This window comes from Thermobia domestica, chromosome 4 (assembly GCF_964235325.1).
Source record: "Thermobia domestica chromosome 4, izTheDome1.hap1.1, whole genome shotgun sequence".
NCBI classification, from domain to species: domain Eukaryota; kingdom Metazoa; phylum Arthropoda; class Insecta; order Zygentoma; family Lepismatidae; genus Thermobia; species Thermobia domestica.
This window is the reverse complement of record NC_137457.1, coordinates 255306441-255327854: the sequence shown is the minus strand read 5'-3', so window position 1 is coordinate 255327854 and position 21414 is coordinate 255306441. Positions and strand designations below refer to the sequence as shown.

The 21414-nt window shown below is 35.0% G+C and overlaps 1 protein-coding gene and 1 pseudogene across 3 annotated transcripts in view; one reads left to right on the top strand and one right to left on the bottom strand.

Annotated features, from left to right (window-relative positions):
- The window catches only part of LOC145683994 (nucleolar transcription factor 1-A-like), a 107402-nt gene that overhangs the window by 16569 nt on the left and 69419 nt on the right, over window positions 1–21414 (top strand). The gene's annotated exons all lie outside the window — the stretch shown is intronic.
- LOC145683099 (SCAN domain-containing protein 3 pseudogene) lies at window positions 11864–12388 on the bottom strand (annotated as a pseudogene).

The window sequence follows — 21414 nt, the reverse complement described above, 5'->3', positions numbered from 1 at the left end:
ATGTTGCATATGCTTATTGCTTTACTTCTGCCTTTAGCGCGTCTAGTGCGCAGTTAAAAGAATTTTCACAGGAGAAGGAGATACTGTATATTACCACATATGCAGTATATTTTGCAATCTATGTAAAGACATACACCAGCAGTGCTTTTGTTTCTTTGCCCAAGGAGTCTCAGTAATCCGAACACTGGTGGATAAACACCGTGCTCGTGGGTTTTCTCGGGGTTCTTCCGTTTCCTCCCACTTTCTTCCACCATTTCACTCATTTCTCATTATCACCGTCTCCTTTAGCCTAACTGGCATAACCGTGGGACGTTAAATTTAAAGATTACTATTATTATTTTAAAGTTTAGAAGAGAAAAATGATATATCTATACAAAGATGACAAAACATATGTACAGTCTTGTTAAAAAACTCTTCGCCACCCACCTTGCTTAAAAGCCAATATCTTGACAATCGTATGTAGGAAATTCTAATCAAAGATCTGAATTGGCAAAAAAAAAAAAAAAAAAAAAAAATCACATTTGCTTAATTACAACTGTAGGCAAGAGTGCAGGACTTAATTCAAAGAGAGATGGGTGACGGGAAAGACTACATGCAAGCAAATTTCAATTTTGTGCATCAATACGAGGCTGTCAACTTTAAGATCTTCAGCGCATTAAGTTCATTTTCGAACCTTTAATGTGGAATGCCTGCTAATGTGTTAGTATTCTTTTAAACTTATTTTTTTAACTTAATATTCGCATTGACATATTTTACAAAATGTTAATTTTTCATTTTAAGAGAAATAATTTTGGTCCCACTTGCGACAGTCCTATTACCGACAGGAACTGTTAACTGTCCTATGAGCGACCGATTCGATCTATTAATTGCCCTATGAGTCACCGATTCGTTCATACTAAGATAATGGAAGAAACTAAGGTTCTCTCTTCTTTAACTTGTTTCATGCTAATGTGATTTAGAACCTAACAAAATATACTAAGAAAAATTCCACCTGAATTTAATACGTAAGAATGCTCTCATTACATTAACAATCTTTTATACGTTTTTACTAATATTATATTTTTGAATTAATTTCTATGAATACATTGACTATCAAGGGGAAACTAAATATTTAGAGTAGCTCCGCCTAGGGATGAGCACGAGACGAGTCGAGACAGGATTTTCCTGACAAAATTCGAGTCGAGACATCATTTTTACAGCACATTTTCGAGACGATACAGCCACAAATCTTGCCTCGTTCGCATCCCTAGCTCCGCCTTTGCCTATGATTCTGATATAATTAAAAATTTCATGTTAAAATGATACGGAACATAAGTTTAGATTGAATATGTTTATGGCATAAGAAAGAAATCAGAAAGAGGTAGGGACGCCCGAAGAAATTTTTTTAGGGAAGGGCATCTCCATGGTTGCTGTATCGCGACTGGTATATTTGGTATATAATATATGTGGTTTACTCTATTACGTATACATTTTCGTGAGTCAGGGGGGCGATCCATGCCTTCCCATCGGGTGCCCACGGAAAGAGGGTGTTCACCACTTAAGGATATCAAAGAAATCTAAAAACACGGAGTATTCGAATAAATTATTACACAGGTTACAAATCTCTCGCAGGACTTACCAGCAGTAACGTAGCGTGAAGTTTTGAAATGGGTAGGCTGAAATTAGATTCGTAGCTAGAGGGTGGCTAGGGGGGGCCCAATCCCCTGAAACTTGCAATTTTTGTTGTATGTATATATGAGTGTGAAGTGAATTTAAGTTACCCCCCCATAAAAAAAACTATCCCGCCCTTATTTAAACGACCACGTCTTAGTGTTCTGACTACACTGTAATGCTTGATAGAAAAATGCTAATTCATGAAATATATTTTTCATACAATGCAAGAAAAAGTATGAGTGGTTCTGCTTCATATTTTCCTTACACATACGGTTTCCTTACATATGCAATACTCGCATGTCACACATACACTGTATTACTGTTTCGAAGAAACAAATAAAAACGGATAGCTAATGTTATAGGACGATCATAAGCAGTGTGCGAATTAGATAATCTATATTGGGGGGGATAAAATTAGGCCAAAGGACATAGTCTGAAGGTTCAAATTTCAAAATGAGCCAATAAATGCCTTACCCCCCCATATATATATATATATATATATATATATATATATATATATATATATATATATATATATATATATATATATATGTGTGTGTGTGTGTGTGTGTGTGTGAGTGAGTGACATCTGTAATAAATAAGAGATTTATTAATTTAATAAATCTACCGACAATAACTATGCACATATATATTGTCTGACATACACACACCCCATTAAACCTTTCTGAACGTGTTTTAATGTTGTACTCACTCTTGTCCCTGTAGCTCTCTAAGGTTTATTTAGTTAATAATTTGGCTCGAGCGATAGCCATGATCAGAAGCATATGTTAATTTTTCCACTCAGATTGAAAGCTTTCAATTCGCATTAATACATACAGGTTGCGAAAAGAAACCTACTTCAGTCTTGTGAAAACCACTAAAATTATCAGTTAAACCGGACATTTTTTTAAAAGAAAATCTAGATATTAGCCTATCAAATAAGAAATGAATTGTTGCTGATCCCGATTTCTCACATCAAGGTCAAATCGAAGGCCAAATATTTAAAATCTCTCAATTCAAATTTCGAGCTTGTGCTTCTACTTCCCCCTAAAGCTATGCTCATCACGACTTTTTTTCATCCAAATATCGATTCCGTGATGGGCACGGAAAGTCAACACTTAAAAATTACTTTACTGTTAGGTTGAAGATGAGTTGATTCACTATGGGTTACGTTATTCAAATAAAGTAAAACATTACGCTGAAGTTTTTCAGACAACATTAATTGCGTGGACAGCAAACTGTACAGCGAAGAGCGAAAAGATGAAAAAATGAAGGGTTAACTTTAAAAAACCCGCTCCAGTTGAAATGCTTATACAGACACGGACAATGACACGGAGAACCAGTCGTATTAACAAATGCTGAAACAAATCTTGAATTATTCGCTTATTCACCTAAAAATCACCTTCATTAACATGTCTGCTCACTAGGAGCGTATCCTCCAGCGTGTACGTTAACATATACTTACGAGAGAATACCTATATCTCAGATTTTGAGTACAGTTTCAAAAGTTCATTTCCGTAAACTGTAAAAGCAGTGATTACTATGCTAATCACAAATTAAATGCAACTTTTGAGTTGCATACACACAACCTACTAGGGAATGAAGACCATGTGCTAACAAAGAGTACACTGGAAAATGAAATAACATGTTATTTATTTATTTATTTATTTATTGAAACAGAACACAACAGGTATTATACCCAATTACAGTGTTCATCTTTCATGAAATAATATAATTACAATTTCCCTTTTAAACCTTGTGAGGCAATCAGCGTAAATATCTATATTATTTGTCATTTTTAAGAGTCTGTTGTAGGTTGCACTAATCCTCCATGTTGGCGACTTATTTAGGATATTAGTCCTTGCTTTTGCACAATAAAATACGTTATAGTTTTCTGGACGTGTTTTTCTACCTGGAACGTTTATTTGAAAGCTCGAAAGCAATTCGTTGCAGTCTAGCTTATTATTAAGTACCTTGTACAAAAATATGTCAGATAACGTTCTTCTTTGTTTGAGGGTTAGAGTTTCAAAATTCCTATTCAATGAATTAGTGTTTTCAGTTCTTGGAAAAATGTTTGTTTCCTTATATACAAGATATCTAAGAAATTTGGATTGGATTTTTTCTATTTTTAGTGAGTTAAATTTTGTATCTGGGTTCCATACAAGCGTCGCGTATTCGAGTTTGGATCGAACGTAAGTTTGATATAATTTATGAAGTGTGGCAGGTTTACGAAACTCCCTACTAATTCTTAGAATAAACTTAAGATTTCTGTTCGCTTCATTTATTATGTTATCAATATGAGGTTCAAATGTAAATTTCGTATCATACATTACTCCTAAATCATTGACAGTACTTACAACGGGTAGTTGAGTCTCATTAATTGAATATTTAAATTGCACTGGTTTTTTACGTTTTGTAATACTCATGATTTTACATTTACTAATATTTACATTCAATAAATTACTTTGACACCATTGCACCACTGAATTTATGTCTTGTTGAAGTTGATTACAGTCATTTATGGAATTTATACATCTAAAAAGTTTGAGATCATCGGCATACAACAGTTTGTGGGAATAAGTTATACATCTAGGAAGATCATTTATAAATATTACAAATAGTAGTGGACCCAAATTTGACCCTTGTGGAACACCAGATATTTGCAAGTATTCGGTTGACTTGTATCTCTTATATACAACGAACTGCCTTCGGTCTCTCAAATACGACTCGAAGAGCCCAATTAACTCTGCGGAGAAGTTAAATTGACGAAGTTTCTCTATTAGTACCTTGTGATTTACTCTATCAAATGCTTTCGCAAAATCGGTGTAGATAATATCTACTTGACCACCTTGATCTAGGGTTCTTGCTACAAAATTGTTAAGAATACTGAGATTTGTGACTGTCGATCTACCCTGGACGAAGCCATGCTGGTATTCTGAAATTGATAGTTTTATATGATTTTCAATCCGTTTATAAAGAATAGATTCAAACACTTTAGCAAAAGTACTCAATATTGATACAGGCCTATAATTTTGAATATCTTTACCATTATTAGACTTAGGAATGGGACAGACTTTTGTTATTTTCCATTTACTGGGGAATTTAGAAGTAGAAATAATTAGGTTGAATAAAATATAGAGTGGAAGTAGAAAGTGTTCTTCACATCCCTTTACTATATAATCTGGAATACCATCAGGTCCTATCGTTCCTTTCCCCTTCAGTTTTCTTATTGCTTTTTTAATTTCAGTCATCTCAATTTTTAGAATCCTTAATTTGTCCAGTGTCTCATATGAGCTGTTACTATTACTACTGCTATCCATGATATCTTCGTTATTATAGACTGACTGAAAATATGTAGCAAATGAATTTGCAGTCTCGTCATTACTAACTAATTCTTGGTTATTGTATGTCAGCGTGTTACAATTAAGGTGCTGGGTCTTAGTTTTAACAAAAGTCCAGAGCTGGGAAGGATCAGCTTGTAACGTGTTTTCTGTATTCGCAACAAAGTTACTATATTCTGTTCTAATTTCTTTTTTAAGTTCATTTCGTAACTTCTTAAATTCTAGGAAGTGATAAGCTATATTTCTGCTATTGTGCTTAATTGCCCTGTGGTGATGGGCTTTTGTTTTTATTTTCCTAATTATATTCTTAGTAAACCAAAACGGGTACTTTCTACTTACCTCTTTTTTGAGAGGAATGCACTTATCAAAAATATTACATATTATATTATAAAATGATTCTGTAGCCGTATCAACCTCAGAATAACAGCTAAGGAATGTCCAGTCAATATTTTGAAGTTCAGAATAGAGTTGCCTAAAATTAGCTTTTCTAAAATTATAACAAAAGTTATAACAAAAATTAAAATAAGATGATAATCGATACAAATATAGAGGATGAATATGACATATCCGAACTTCGCCAAGTATGGTACAAGAAGCTACCGGTATTTGTTTACTTCTTCTTGGCCAACCGCTAAGAACATTTATAAACTATATGTGGCTTTGTTATACGCAATTAGTACATTCAAATTCACAAACGATGACGAACTGAAGGGTATGAAGGTACAGTTGCAACAAACAACCGTAGTCATAATAATATAGTTTTACTAAACAACGTTGAAAATAGTGGGTAATTAGGTGGTAAGTAGAAATGACCAAAACTGAACAGTTTACATCGATCATTTCGAAATACAGCTAGAAGATTAAATTTACAAGAAATAACAAAAATCAGTGAAATTTGGAGTTATACTAAGCATAGTTTGAGGGGGAAAGCGAGCATCCCCGGTGGGGATACTTCAGCTGACTTTTTTTTGGGGGGGGGACAAAATGTGATTGCGGGGGAAAATCCCCCTCATCCCCCCGGTAATTCGCACCCTGATCATAAGTATAACTTCCCCAAATCATAGACAAAATTAAGCACTTTACCCACAACAACACATATCAGCATACTAATGGAAAACAGTGGAGCATCACAGTCAATTGATGATTTTTATAGAAAAAGCTATTTTTAGATTGAAAGTATGAAAATGAGAAACTATAAATCATCTGAGGTCTTCAGTATCGATCTTCGAAAAACTTGCGGGTAGCAACGCAACGCAAAAAATACAACATAACTGCTATGTCAATTATCGAAAACTAAAATGTAAATTTACGCTGTGATAACGCAAACCAGTACGCAATAAGGTCCCTGATGAATTAATACTATTCATAATAACATAACATTTTTATTCTCTCTGTCTCTCTCTGTTTTGTTTTTCTTGGTCAAAACTCGATACTGAATGTGAGCTTCTAAATTTTTCATAGTCTCTGTTCTATACTTTCTTCCAAGACCGCATCCTGTCGCTTTTGTTTCCCCAAACACCCGAAAGGCTAGCCTTCGTCAACATTCGTCCACTTTCGTTGCATCATGTTGAATTTGTGTATAGCTCAAGAAGTTGTCGTCTGCTGAGCGTGGCGGGAAAGCGATTGGCACCGCCCCATTCTCCTAATTCCATGAGAGAAGCGGAAGGCTAGCCGCCGATAGCCTTCAATGCGTTCTTGCAGAAGCTTCGCTTTAACTCGCTTGATGTTGAAACAGCGTATTATAAAATAAATCCATTTTAATAAAATTAATTGTATCAATATCCAAAAGCAACATTTGAGGCTGATGTACAAATAAATGGATAGGCTAAGCCAGTGGTGCCCATCCCCCCTTATGTCCATGACGCACCCCCCCAATTGTCTATCCGTAGGTGTTCTTCCATGAAAAAAATCTTCTTTTCGATTAATTTTACCCCCCCCATCAAATATATTTATATGGATTTTTAACCCCCCCACAATATTTCAATGACGCAGTTTGCGTCATAGCCCCCCCTTGTGGGCACCCCTGGGCTAAGCCTTATAGCCTTAATGGACACTACGTCCCTGCTTACCAGTTCGTCTAGTTATAAAGGGTTATTTCAGATTGCTATAGACAAGGTTTTATGTATAAGTCAAAACAAGGGAAGAAGGCAAATTAAGCAATTAGTTTACGTTTTAGTAGCTTACAATAGGGGGGAAGGTAGTTTAAAAAGTTTGTTTACCTTTTGGATTGTTTAGAGTGAACTGCATTGTGATTGGTGGGATTGGCTGAGAACAGCCAATCAGATGTAAAGGATCTCAAAAGCTGTCTTTTATCATTGACATTTTTTTTTCATTTTATTCACAGTGTCTTTAGGAAGCCTCAAAAGTAGATAGTTGGCGAAACTGTTAAGTTTTTTTCAAAATAAAATATATTACTGTGCTGAGTGAGTAATTAGATTTTAATCAAATTATGTACAGAAAACAGGGATTTACATAGGAATATACTTTATATGGAAATATCCATGTTGTCTCGTTAAGTTATTTGATATATTTTATGTCATATCTAACTCAAAATTAAAGTTAGTTTTATTTGTACTCACAGTAGAGGAAAATATATTAGATGAACAGTATCACTGGCACGTACATATTTCATACCAAGGTTGTTCGGGCGCTAATAACACCAGAGGCAAACATATTTTACAAGATGGAATCGTATCATATCTTACATCATCTCAATACAAATGAATCGGTCGCTCATAGGACAGATAACAGTTCCTGTCGCTAATAGGACTATCGCTTCTGGGACTAATTCATAATTTTGATGCATATATTAGAATCTTATCTTTTTTTTTCATCTAACGGCAAAAATAGAGCAAGTCCTATATCTTTTGTTTGGTCGCTGCTAAACATAGAATTTCAGGATTAAGCATTTATAAAGTTTTATTTATTTTTATTTTGCTTATTTTTAAAGTAATACGCACTTCAATCAGCAATAAGAGTTAATTGAAAAGAGGCGCAGTAACTCTTAGGCAGGAAAAAAAATATTTATACCTAATCACTAGGGCTCGGATTTATATGTACTAAAAAGTTACAGAATTTACACTGAAGAACTTGTATTAACCTCTGCAATCCTCGATAAAGGTTACTCATGTACCCGATATGGGAAAATCTTTTTAGCTTCTAGGAATACAATAAAGTGAGTAATGTTTTTTATCTTGTAATATGTATTCCATTCGGTCTGTTAATCAAATACTTAAGAAACACCTTATTAATTTCCAGATTTACTTGGGTGTTTATTGTGTGCAGAATGAATTTTAGTACACTACTAAGAGTTTCTCAAGATTTCCTGATGTCACTTCGTCTGTTGTCTATTAAAATAAATTTGTAGGCCGGAAATGACATTTAAACATCAACTGATGTGATTGGACAGTATTTATACAATAGCATATAAAGTTCGGATCATTTATCTGCGAAGATTTACTTATTCTACATATGTACTGATTGATTGACTCTATCTTCCCACTGGGGCCGCGGTGGCTCAGTGGTAGAGCGTTCACCTCTGGTGCTTGGGGTCCCGGGTTCGATCCCAGCCCCCGCCAAGTGAACTTTGTGGTGGACAAACACCGTGTGCGTGGGTTTTCTCGGGGTTCTCCCGTTTCCTCCCACTTTCTTCATTCCACCATTTTCATTCATTACTCATCATCACCGTCTCCTTTAGCCTAACCGGCATAAACGTGGGACGTAAAACTGAAAGATTTCATTTTTTCTATCTTCCCACTCCTGGATTTGCAAAAAAAAAAAAAAAAAATCTTTTAGTTCAACGTCCCACGTCTATGCCCTTTAGCCGAAGGGAGACGGATGATTAAGGTTGGTTTAAAGGGACAAGTTTTGCCGATAGATGGCACTACAGTCTTCGTATCTCTCCCGTGTATTTTTTACCTTTCACGAAAATTTACAATTTCTTTTACAAATTTCAAACTAGAGACTTCAAATTTTTAGAAAAGGAACTTCATAACCTATTAAAGAGAACAATCCGTGCCGTTTTTTTTTTTTTTTTTGAATTTTCTTCATTGTTGAAATGGATACCCAAACGTTTAACAATGGAACTGTTTCAACAGTGAAGAAAATTCTAAATGAAAAAAAAAATCGGCACGAATTGTTCTCTTTAATAGGTTATGAAGTTCCTTCTCCAAAAATTTGAAGTCTCTAGGTTGAAATTTATAAGAGAAATTATAAATTTTCGTGAAAGGTAAAAAATACATGGGAGAGAGACGAAGACTGTAGCGACATCTATCGGCAAAACTTGCCCTTTACACTAATCTTAAGGCAAGTGAATGTTGATGGAAGAATCAGTGGAAGGAGAATGTATGAGTACCACAGACACGATGTTGACCACCAGACTTACTTGGGCGGGGATCGAACCAGGAACCCCACGCATTACTGGCAAGCCCTCTACCACACTCTTGGATTTGAATTAAGCATCTTTTCCAACTTTAGTCTGTTTTCCAGTTTCGTCTGTAGAAAGAATTTAAAGTTGTTTTCCTAAGTTCGAGTGACTTGACGGGATGGACCTTTAGTTTCCAGACACTTAATTGTTCCAGCAATTGTCGATATTCCCTCAGAACAGGAAAAATGTATTCTTAATGGATATCCGATTCACACTAACTTTGAGTCAGGATGATATGTAACGCCTTATATGTGCGAAAAAACTTAGAATATACACTAATCTTTAAAGTATACGTTTGCATATGCGCATTAATCACAGTATATCATAGTTTCTCGTTAAAGCTCTTCGCTAGGCCTGGAATTGCAAGTGCCTGTCTAAAAGGACGGGTCAATAGGTGAACGCACAACAATTTATGTAGAAAAAAGTGTAATAGGTAACACACTAAGAATGTGTAGAAAGTAAAGGCTTATATTAAAATTACTTCCTCTCAAGACATTACTCCACATGCCTCTCAAGACACACATCATGGCACAAGTTTGATGTTCATAGACGTCCGTCTTTCGGGAGAATACCCATTTGCACACAACCAATTTAACTAGGTCATTGGAGCAGAAACGGTGGACAGACAAGAATTTCTTCACCGGACCAAACAGTTGATAGTCGGAAGGTGCCAGGTAAGGACAGAATGGCGCGTATTCGAGTACTTCCCATCCAGACTTCTCGAATTTTTCACGAACAAAAGTAGCAGCATAGGGATGTACGATCATACGGCCCTATTAAAAGAATTTGCACAGTCCGTACAGTCTTCCGTATATTTACAATACCATTTCCCTGTGGATTTCATTCAGGTTTAACACACGTGCCATGTTTGTGCAGTAATTCATGGTTCTCCTGCTAGAGATATTCTTGATTGAAACACTACAACCACAGTGCGATCTTCAACGTACGTCGCTTTCAGTTTTTACCCCCCAGATGAATATGATACCGCGTGAAGAATTTGTTGTGTGTTACTTATTGATCTACCCTCGTAATATCAAGTTTTCTAAAAATATTGAGCCCTTTGCTTTAGTAACCCAAGTCTCAGGGTATATTAGTCGCAGCGAGTCAGGCCTAACGTCATTTGACGGATGATTAAGCTAGTAGGTGTGAAGTGTTGCAATTATAATCAGACTAAGGCAGGGGTTCTCAACCTTTTTCGTTGACGTACCACCAGACATATATTGAAGAACATTGAAAAAATCGACTATTATTTTAATTAGTTATGAAATAAACTTATTTAGGATAACCAATTAATATAAACAGAAACAGAATTCATTTAATTTATTTCAAGTGAAGATTGTTCTTGTAACTAAACACAGCTTCTTAATGCCTGGTTTAAACTTTAGTCTTATATCGTGTTCAATATTTATCTTATTTCTGTACTTGCTTTTGATATACACGAGAGAAACATCCACATTCACAAAGGTATAGAAGCAAACACTACAAAAATTAAAATAACGTTAAGTGAACACACACATTTTGGATTATGGTACTTCGGTTTTTAAATAATCTTGCAGACAGGATAATCGTTAGCGAAGCCAAACATAGCTTCTTAATGTCTGGTTTCAACTGACTTAATTTTAGTCTTAAATCCGGTTCAACTTTAACTTATTCCTGTACTTGTTTTTGATATACACGAGAGAAGAAAACCAACACTCACAAAGGTAAGTAGTAGAAAACACCGATAGAAATTTTACAGTGACGGAAATCATTGGATATTAATTTGTCCTTTCCAACCAGAAATTTGTTAAATCCATTTGAGACTTTCGTCACATGAAATCTCGATTAACTCATCTTAGAAGAAGTTAGCGTTTCTGGTAAAGTGTCTTCAATGGAAAACGGGTCCCTAATCCAAAATTCTGAAGCAAGATTTTCAGGGAAATATACTTTGAAATCTGTGATTAAGCTACAGATGATCCTTTACATTAACTGCGAGTTCAGTAGGGAGAACAATTTCATTCTCAGTTAAGAAAGCATCCAACACTGGGAAGGAACTTGTGTTGCTGGTGTTAATTTCTTGAATCATGAAGCGAAGTTTTTTTTTTTTAAAAAGGCGATTCAATACATTTCCCCTCGACAACCATCGGACTTCAGTATAAAGTAAAAGTGAATCATGCTCAGCACCCATTTCATTGCACAAAACGGAAAACAGTCTTGAATTCAAAGCTCTGGCTTTAACAAAGTTGACAATTTTAACACTTTAAATTAAAACTGTTTTCGGAGGCTCAGGCATATTTCTTGTGGCTAAAGCCTCACAATGGATACTACAATGCACAAATTTTACATTTGGAGCTACTTTAATTTTCGCAACAACATCACTGCGTTTCCTAGTCATTGAAGATCCTCCATCGGAACAAACACCAACACACTTTTTCCAGTCTGTTATTCATTTTCATGAATTGGTCTAATTTGAGGTTGTTCGAGAAGGTAATAGTTCACAAAACAAGAATTCTTCCTTCGCTGTCCCCTTATCTATAAACCTTACATACGTAAGATGATGAGCCATAATGGTGATGTCAGTAGTTTCATCCAATTGAATAAAGAAATATTTACTAGCCCGAATTTTGTCAACTAACTGTTCCTTAACATTTAAAGAGAAATCTGAAATTCTTCGTGATACAGTATCATTGGAAAGTTGAATCATTTCAAATTGTTTTGCTGCTTTATCCCCCAACATTGTCCTAACCATATCTGTAGCTGATGGTAATATTAATGATTCTCCGATCGTGTGAGGTTTGCCTGCTGTAGCTATTCTTAAACCGACCTCATAAGATGCCTCCAAAGCCTTTAAGTTAATTCCTGAAAACGAGGATATTTGTTTTTTCCTTGCTAACAAATCGGACAGTTTTCTCTCAAAACATTCCACAGGTTTGTATTTCAAATCCGCATGCTTTGTTTCAAAGTGGCGTTTGAAAAGGGATGGCTTCATTGACCGATTTGATAGCGTTTCGCAAACAGATTACACATTGAGGAATAGGGGTAGTTTCTTCTCCAATATATGTGAAACCGTATAAGTAACTGATATTGTACTTACGCTGCTCTGTACGACGCTTTTGTTGTCTTGCATGGTGTCCTCCAGTGGTTGTTCGGAGCTGGAAGTGCTCTCTTCTGGTGAAGAAGGCTTGTCATCCCCGCTTGTGTTAATTTCTTCCTTCGATCTTTTTGACGGGCCACAGATTAACCATTTATCCATGTTCTGGTTTCTATCGTCTGACAAATTCACAAGTAAAATAATAACTTCCCAAGACACAGCTACGTTATTTTCTTCACGACACTTCACTGCTTAACACAGGATAAACTCTTTCTGCATGTAGTCTTATCCACACATACTCAAGTACAAAACTGGCTTCTACAAAAGTATCTTTTTCTCATTAGGTCTTGACCTATTGTTTAGGCATGTCTTTCATGAAAGGTTTGCTACAATAACAACAGTGGCTGTACAAATAGAGAGAGAAATCTTGCGTTACATAGGTATAAAGTGAAGAACGCATACTTAAACAACAACCTTTAAAAACAAAAAAGGAAAACCGATTGGGTGTTACTGAAATCTACAAAACAATGCTTTGTGTCATTATTGTCATTTGGCCTTTTATCTGGAGGGTTTACTGGCTGAGAATAAACAGAATTGATACTCTTAGTGATACACATCGACACCCTGTTAATAGTTTCTATGTTTACATACGAGTAAAATGAGCAAAGAGACTCGAAGACAGCGACTTGCTTTGTTGTTAATAAAACGCTTATCGCCTGCTTCCCATGATTGTCTCGCTACTACAGTTCTTTTCTATACGTTCACACGGAACTACTGTATTATTTTAGTATATTCTTATATCTATACGCATAAATATGTCTGTATGTCCTTGATTATTTCATCCACGATAACTCAAAATCGCATGAACTGTCTTCAAATTTGGTAGGCACAAATTACTGTTCAATATGTGGAACTAATTAGGTTGTGGAAGAAATTGGGCAACGGGTGTAGGCCTAGAAGGAGATGGGACTTGATGATAAAAAAAAAAAAAAAAAAAATCTAAGGACAATGTATTGATGAAAGAGATATCGGAAAGTTGCTAGGTTGGAACTTCTGCTCGGACATAATTCATATTTTTTGTCTCAAGTAAGACAATATTTTCCCAGAGTTTAACAGAAGTTGTGCGTACCACCCAGCAATAGCACGCGTACCACAGGTTAAGAAACTCAGGACTAAGGTATTGTGCCGTGGAGATGAGTAAACTTTATTGTAAACGGCGCTACATATTAGTTTTATTTCCATAAATGCGCAAATACTGTGCGTACCCGTGAAAAAAAAAGTGCTCTCTGTAGGCAAGACACGTTATCAAAAGCAATAGCCAAAAGTTAGTTCAGTTCACGTTCGTTCTGAAAATTTCGATGTTCTGGCAGAAGTCGAGCGAGCAGTCATAACATCGCTATAGTCCGCATCACCCGAATTGGCGTGTGGCATTAGCCAGTAAGCTTATAGTGCCCTGTTACTAAACCGTCAGAGAGGAATGTAATCATTCATAATTGATTTTATTCGTATTTGTGGACAATTATGAATGATTGCTAATGTATAGGCCAGTCACTTCACCACATTTCCATATTTTTAATGTTTTTTTGTTTCTTTTTTCACGAATATGGGGGAATTACACCTCTTGGAATCTGTGGTCTATAACAGTGCTGTCCAATTATAATGAGCCTGAGGGCCATAAGTGTCTTTACTAGTAAAGTAGAGGGCCGCAGCCTATAATAATAATAATAATAATAATAATAATAATATATAATATAATATAATATAATAATATTATTATTATTATACTACAAAAGAAAAATGTAAAAAATGTATTTGAAATATTATATACCTATTCCATGTGACAGATAATGGTCAATAGCAGCGCTTACAAGGGTGGCATATCTACATCCATTCCTGTTGTTGCGAGGCGCAGATGTAAAAGAGAAGAATCTCCAAGGTAGCTTCTGAAGCGATTCTTTACAATTTTCATGGTGGTAAATGCACTTTCACACAAATAAGTATCACCAAACATTGACACTCTTTTCCGACCAAACTCTTAAAAGTTAAGGAAACGCTTTGCCGTGGATGCCCGCGCTTTTTTGTTGTACAGAAGCGCTAAATGGATTCTTTATTTCGAAAGAAGAGTGGAAACATTAAAGGAATGAATAAACATAAATGAAAGTAGTGTGAGTAATAACAATCATAAATCCTGAGAGCTTTGTGGGCCGCAGAAAATGGTTTGGCAGGCCGCCATTTGGACAGCACTGGTCTATAAGCATTCTAATGGTGTATGGATCATGACTGTGATAATTAGGGAGACCACCAGAGCCCCAATGTGAGAGTCTACGATTTTATTAAAATCCCCAGGGGAGGGGCGTCTAAAGTTTAATAAATACAATTTCGTCTGATTTTAAAGCGAATGTGCATTATTATTCTGGAAGTTTTTTAAAATTTTCTTTTATTTATAACTAATAGAAGTGCACATTCTTCGTACAAGCTAAACAGTGTGCGACCTTGAACACTGTACGGCCGTTTGGGTTGTGTAACATCAAATAACTTGAGATAACTTTGTGTGTTTTGAATCACAATCTTTCCTCTTAAGATACGCGTAGAATTTAGGAAAATTAAAAAAATAATAATAAACATGCTTCGTTTAAAAAATAATAAAAGAAATAGTACTAAAATATAAAAAAAAGAGTTCCCTCTTAAGATAATCTAAAAATTAAGAAAAAAAAATAAAAAATGCTTTGTATAATAAACAATAGAAGAAATTGCACCAAAAGTAAAAATAGTTCTGTTTTCAATACTACTTTTAAAAAATCTATTTATGCATGACTAAATAGAAAAGTGTGGGGAGCGCTCACAAATGCAATCACTTTTGATTTACTTGAGAACTGAAAAAATTATAAATTGATTATATATGGGAGCACTCCTCATGCTTTTCTTCAGTCATACATAAATAGAATTTTTTTAAAGTAATTTTCTTGAAAACATTTTTTTTACTTTGTAGTACGATTTTTATTTAAAAAGTAGTTTTAAAAAATATTTAATTTCCTTTCAATTGTGTTACGACAAAGTGAAAATGTGAAATTTTATTGGTACTTGTGAAAGTTAACCCCTGTATAGTAGATAACCCCGCTTTACTAAAGAGTGAAACTGGTTGCATACGAAAATGCTTTTGATCTTTTAGATCAAGAGATCATGTAACTTGAAAAAGCATATAGAACTATATAAAAGTAACAATGAAATATTGTATTGTTACCGGACTTAAACCGCTCTGCAAAATTTCATCATTGTTTGATGATCTCGGGAAATCAGTTAAATAAAGTTTGCCTAGATTTGAGGGCGAAGTTGAACCCTTGTAAGTTTAAGAGAAACATACGGCCTACAAAAGTTCTAAATAGCCTATGGTCTCTTAAACGTATAAAACTTCTAAATATCCTAATCTCTTAAATATATAAAAATTCTAAATAGCCTATGGTCTATTTCTTGTAGTTACCTAGAAATATATCGAGCCAAAGCTGTAGATTTGTGTGCGTGATAAAATTATTTATATACGGATGAACCAGGACCGGATTAACCCATCTGGAGGCCCGGGGCTAGAAAAAATACGTGGCCCCTGTTGACTTCGCCTAATACATTTCTGAAAGTTCAGAAGGAAAGTTGTGGGAACATGTTTCATATTTTTAGTTATATTTTATTTTATGATGATGATGATGATTGTATCTTTATGATTCTTTTTAGGTAGCTAGTTGAGATTTTGATAAGAGTAGAGGCCCCCTAAGCCCCCCTTTAATCCGGCCCTGGGATGAACCATTTATCTTGAAACGCCCTTCTAACATTTAAACGAATGGATAATAGGCATTAAAATTTTGCAAATGCAAATATCGGAACGAGGACATTGACATACTCTACAACAGGATTGGCTGATTTAAACCAAAGTGGTTTAAACCAGCTGCTGCTTTTTTTTTTTTTTTTTTTTTTTTTTTTAATGGTTTGAACCAAAAAACGAAAAATGTTCGTAAATGTGTGTGGGTTTGTAAAATCTTGATGAACACATATTTGTGGATTATCACGTGTCACTTCCGTATATTGTTCGTATTATATTCAGACCTAAATTCCCCATTCATTACTCAAAAAGATTATAGTACAAAAGCAAGGTTTTTTTATAAGTTTATGAATGTTTGTTTTGTGATTTTTTTAATACTTTATTATTATTTTTATGTAATTGCAGTCAAAGAAAATTTCTAAATATTGTTTCGTTTCAATAATGTTTACTATTGATAAAATACATTGAAATGCCGTACTTTGTGTGTGGGGGAAGGTCACACAAACCCTACGAGAGGCATTTAGTGAAATGAGAAGTATCTTGGATATCTTTTTATGTATAAATGTGTCTGAGCCAAAGTAGACTCAAGTTAATTCATATCTTTATTCACTTTTCTTACTGATATGCAAATTACGTCGTATTTTTTTTAACTTTGACTAATAAAAGTCGTTGTTAACTAACTTGGACTAAATTAGTTCTTCTGTACTCTGCAATATTTTGAGATTGTCTATATGTAATTCTGTATAATGGTTTCACTTCTGCAACTGTTTATCTTTTTGTTCTTCTGAAATGACTTGACAATTATATTAACAAGTAGGCCTAAGTAAAGATCAGTACAACGTATTTTTATCAGGAGTCCTTCGTGAGTGAGTCGGCAAACGTATCGCATTTGTGGCCAATTAGTTCTGGTTCCGAGTTCAAATGGAGGACAGTTTCTCTCGGATGTAAGTCGAGAAGCCGTTTGGATTCCGTTTTAAGCTTATGTGACCCCTTCCAGCATAACTCGGTTGTTGCATAACAACACCAAGGCGAAATAAACTTATTTCTTTCCATATGATATGAATACATAGAGTAAATTATTTAAACCAAAAAAACCTAGTTTAAAAAAAATCAATAAAAAGCATGGTTTTTGCCAACCCTGTCCTACAAGGTACCAATGGGTTTTCTACCTATTCGTTTGGTTTGAGATATTTCTGTACGCACTTTTTCGGGAAAAAAATAAAACTTTCGAAAAAGTATAATTTTCAGTGCATTGTTTCCCAGGCTTTACTCTTATTTACTCAAAAATACCTCGTATCACAATTACTGACGATTAAATTACCTTAGATAAACGTTGCCCCGTCCGTCTCACTTGCGTCACTACTGTTGTTAGGGCGTTCAAAAATTTGTTGTTATAAGTTTTCGTGTAACATATTGCAGTGTTTTGTTTGATAGAGTCTTAAGTAACGGACTTGGGATATAAACCCGTTACCTTTTTATTATAAAAATAGTCTTCTAAAAGTTTTTACAAAGTTCCTGTAAATCTCTAAATGTTTGAAGTATATAACACATTTCCTCGGCACACAAAGTGGCCTCGGAATGAAGGTAAATTTACAGCGGTATTGTACTACGGTACAACGGTATTTAGAGATATATCGTACTAAGGATGTTCCGTAGCCCATGGCGGCCTCAGGAGAAGCTGTTAAGAGTCTTCATCCCAGCGAAATTAAAATACCGCTAATTTTACAGAAATTGTGTGATATCTTCAAATAGATAAAAGATAATCGAAATGTGGAACAAGAGCGCCTTAGACAATATTATTTTACATGAGAAACCGTTATCACGACTTACTTATCTGCTTTCGATTTCGAGCCATTTTGAAAATCGGCATTTATTTTCGCGTTTCTAAACGGCTGAAAACGGAAAGCCACTAGATGACTTGTGGTAACGGTACCTCATGCAAAATAATATTGTCTAGGGCGCTCGTGTTCCATATTTCAATTATCTTTTATCTATTTGAAGATACCACATAATTACTGTGAAATTAGCGGTATTTTAATTTCGCCGGGATGAAGACTCTTAATAGATGAGTGATCAGTGATAAACTGATAGTTTCCGCGTCTCGTCGTATTCTTTTATAGACATCTTGGAGGGAGGACCCATGAGAAGTGGTAGCCCTTCGTGGTTTTTCCGGATCCTCTTCGTGTCTTCCTGGGGGTGTCCTGTCGCCTGCTGCTGTTTGTGTTACAAACGTAAAAACACGGGTTCGTAGTAAAAAATATGTCGTTGCTGTGCGTGAGGTTATGAAACCTTACAAAATAGATGTTGAAATATGTAATAATCTAACGTTTAATAATAGTGGCGTTTAAGAAAAGTATAAGGATTGTGGAGCATTTCGGATATTGTTGCCCTATCGATATTTGCATCGTACAGAATTTTTTCCTTTTTTTCTTAAGATAAGTGGCCCACCCTGTATTAGAACAGCATTTTTGTATTGCACTCTATTTCTCTGTGTGCTTGAATGGGTAATTGTTCGGAGTTAAATTCCTAATGAAACACACATTTTACAGTGTAGGACCAGGATAATGAGTAAGGCCCGGATTTTTATGTAAAAACATATATTTTCCAAACACGTACATGCCCAAAACAAAGTTTATTATCTGAATTAAGAGTCTGCAAGTATAAATTATAATTTTATTTAACATAAAAATAGGTATTTTTTTATAAAAAGTTATGTAAATAAATATTTTAGACATTTTTGTTATAAATACATATTTTTAATAATTTTCCGTCATTTTATTCTAAATTCCACATTTTTTTTTTTGTTTTGTTTTGCTCGAAAGAAATTAACATAGGGAAAAGAAAAGGCTACATAAATCTATCCATCGTATTTACAAGCAATTCCCACCTGTAGAAACAGTGTCGTCATAAAATCTGCCCATCAGCGCTGGGGTAACCAGGGTGCGAAATCCCGGGGAGGGAGGGATTTCCCCCCACCAAAAATTTTACACTTGCGTTTCCCCCTCACCAAAATCTGTAAGGGGGATACCTTAATAGGAAAATGTAAGTAGGTCTATAATGTAAATTTTCAGACAAACAATTTTAAATGCATGCCTGTTTTAAAAAAACGTTGTTTATTTGTAAAAGGATCAGGTGTTTAACTTTTTTGGTTGTTCGGTTGTTGACGAGATGAAGATCTTTATTCTCTAGCGTACCAGTTGCATGCAAAATTGGTAAAATTTCTCAAACAGATTGTTTTTCCATTTCAGTTGACGAATCTACAAATAGGTTTGCGGATAAGCACTTGCTGTTATATGTAACATATTTGGACGAAGAAAATAAACCGTGTCGTCGTTTTTATAAATTAGTGCATGTAGAAAATGCCGATGCAAAATCCCTTGAAGAGAAAATTATTCAAGCATTTTCCGAAAATGGCATAGATATTTTTAACCTTAAAGAAAAACTTGTTGGTACGGACGGGGATGCAGTGTTTACTGGGAGAAACGGAGGTGTTGCTGCTCAAATTAGAAGAAATGTCAACCCGTGCCTAACTAACGTACACTGCATGGTACATCGAATGGATTTTGTTTCTGAAAGAGTTTTTGGTGTTGTGAATGCTGTTCACAACTTTGAATGTTTATTAGACGAACTTTACAAAGTGTTCAGTAAATTATCTACAGTTGCAAAACTTAAAAGTATCGCGACAGTCACAGATGCTGCAGGACTGCAGAAAATCAAAAGATTGTTTCACATACGTTGGATTTCAAATGAGAAGGATGCATTATTGGCAGTCTTTACATATTTTTCTTGTATAATGCAATTTCTACTTTCGGAGTATGAAAATACTGACCATTTCAACAGAGACAGTCGGGGAAAAAGAACATTCTATTGCTCGGTTTTCTTCTGAATATTGCGTCCATTGTGTTTAATATTAGTAAAATGGTGCAAAAGGAAGCAGTTTCGTACAATGAAATAGAGAAAAAATTGAATCTACAATCCAAGCTCTGAGAGAAATGCGTATGAAATATGATGTCTACCAAAGTTTTTGTAAAGATAAGTATTTAGTGCACTGCAGACAAGCATCTGATACAGGGAGTGATGATAGTGAGTTTGATCAAATAAGGGGGCAGGTAATCCAGGGTTTAGTAAACGAAGTAGAAAGAAGGTTTCCTTCTAATGATGTGGTAAAGTGCTTTTCAGTGTTTGAAAATAAAGATCGTAATAGCATGAATGGTTTATACAGTAACGTAGACGTATATAAAGCAGCTCAATTATTTGGATTGAATCTTGATACTGCAGTGTCAGAATGATTTGGTTTGATTTAGTTTAACGTCCCACGGATATGCCTGCTAGGCTAAGTGAGACGTGGACCTACTGATTATAATGGAATCCGAACCACTTTGGTCGTTCAACTGTACCCCACCGGGAATCGAACCAGGGACCACGCTAACCGAAGTCAAGCGTACTAGCCACTAGACCAAGCGGGGGTTCTACAGTGTCAGAATGGAGAGAGTACAAATTAGTTCTAAGTCGGTAAATGATTTTCAAGTTCTTAAAGCCTTAACGCGGGAAGTTCGTTCTGTCATTATTAACTGTTGCCTGTGAACGTGGATTCAGTGTTGTTCATATTAAAAGTTCCGAAAGAAACCGTATGTTGGCGAGTACCTTGCAATCTTTAATGATAATTAAATTCAGTGGGTTTCCTTTAAAATTATGGGATGCTGTTACTGCTGCTCATACGTGGGTTTTTCTGGCCATCACATGTTCAATTCTCGTTACACACGGAAAGAAAGTGAAGTATAATCTTAAAATTTTTCTCTAAGGTAAGATACGTTAACCAGGGTTGAAAAAAAACATGTTTTTTTAAAAAAATCATAAAAAACGTTTTTTATGTTTAAAACATGTTTTTTTTGTTTAAAACGTTTTCAACGTTTAAAACAAAGTACTTTGTTTTAAACAAGAAAAAAAACATGTTTAAAACGTTTATTTTGTTTAAAACAATAATCTACATAAGAATATATATTACATTTTTACACTCTTAGGTACTGCTTGCCATCTATATTCAACCGCTAGATCAAATTTCGGGAACTTCCCTAATCTCGATCCGCCCAAATGTTCAATTCCGGAGAAAAAATCG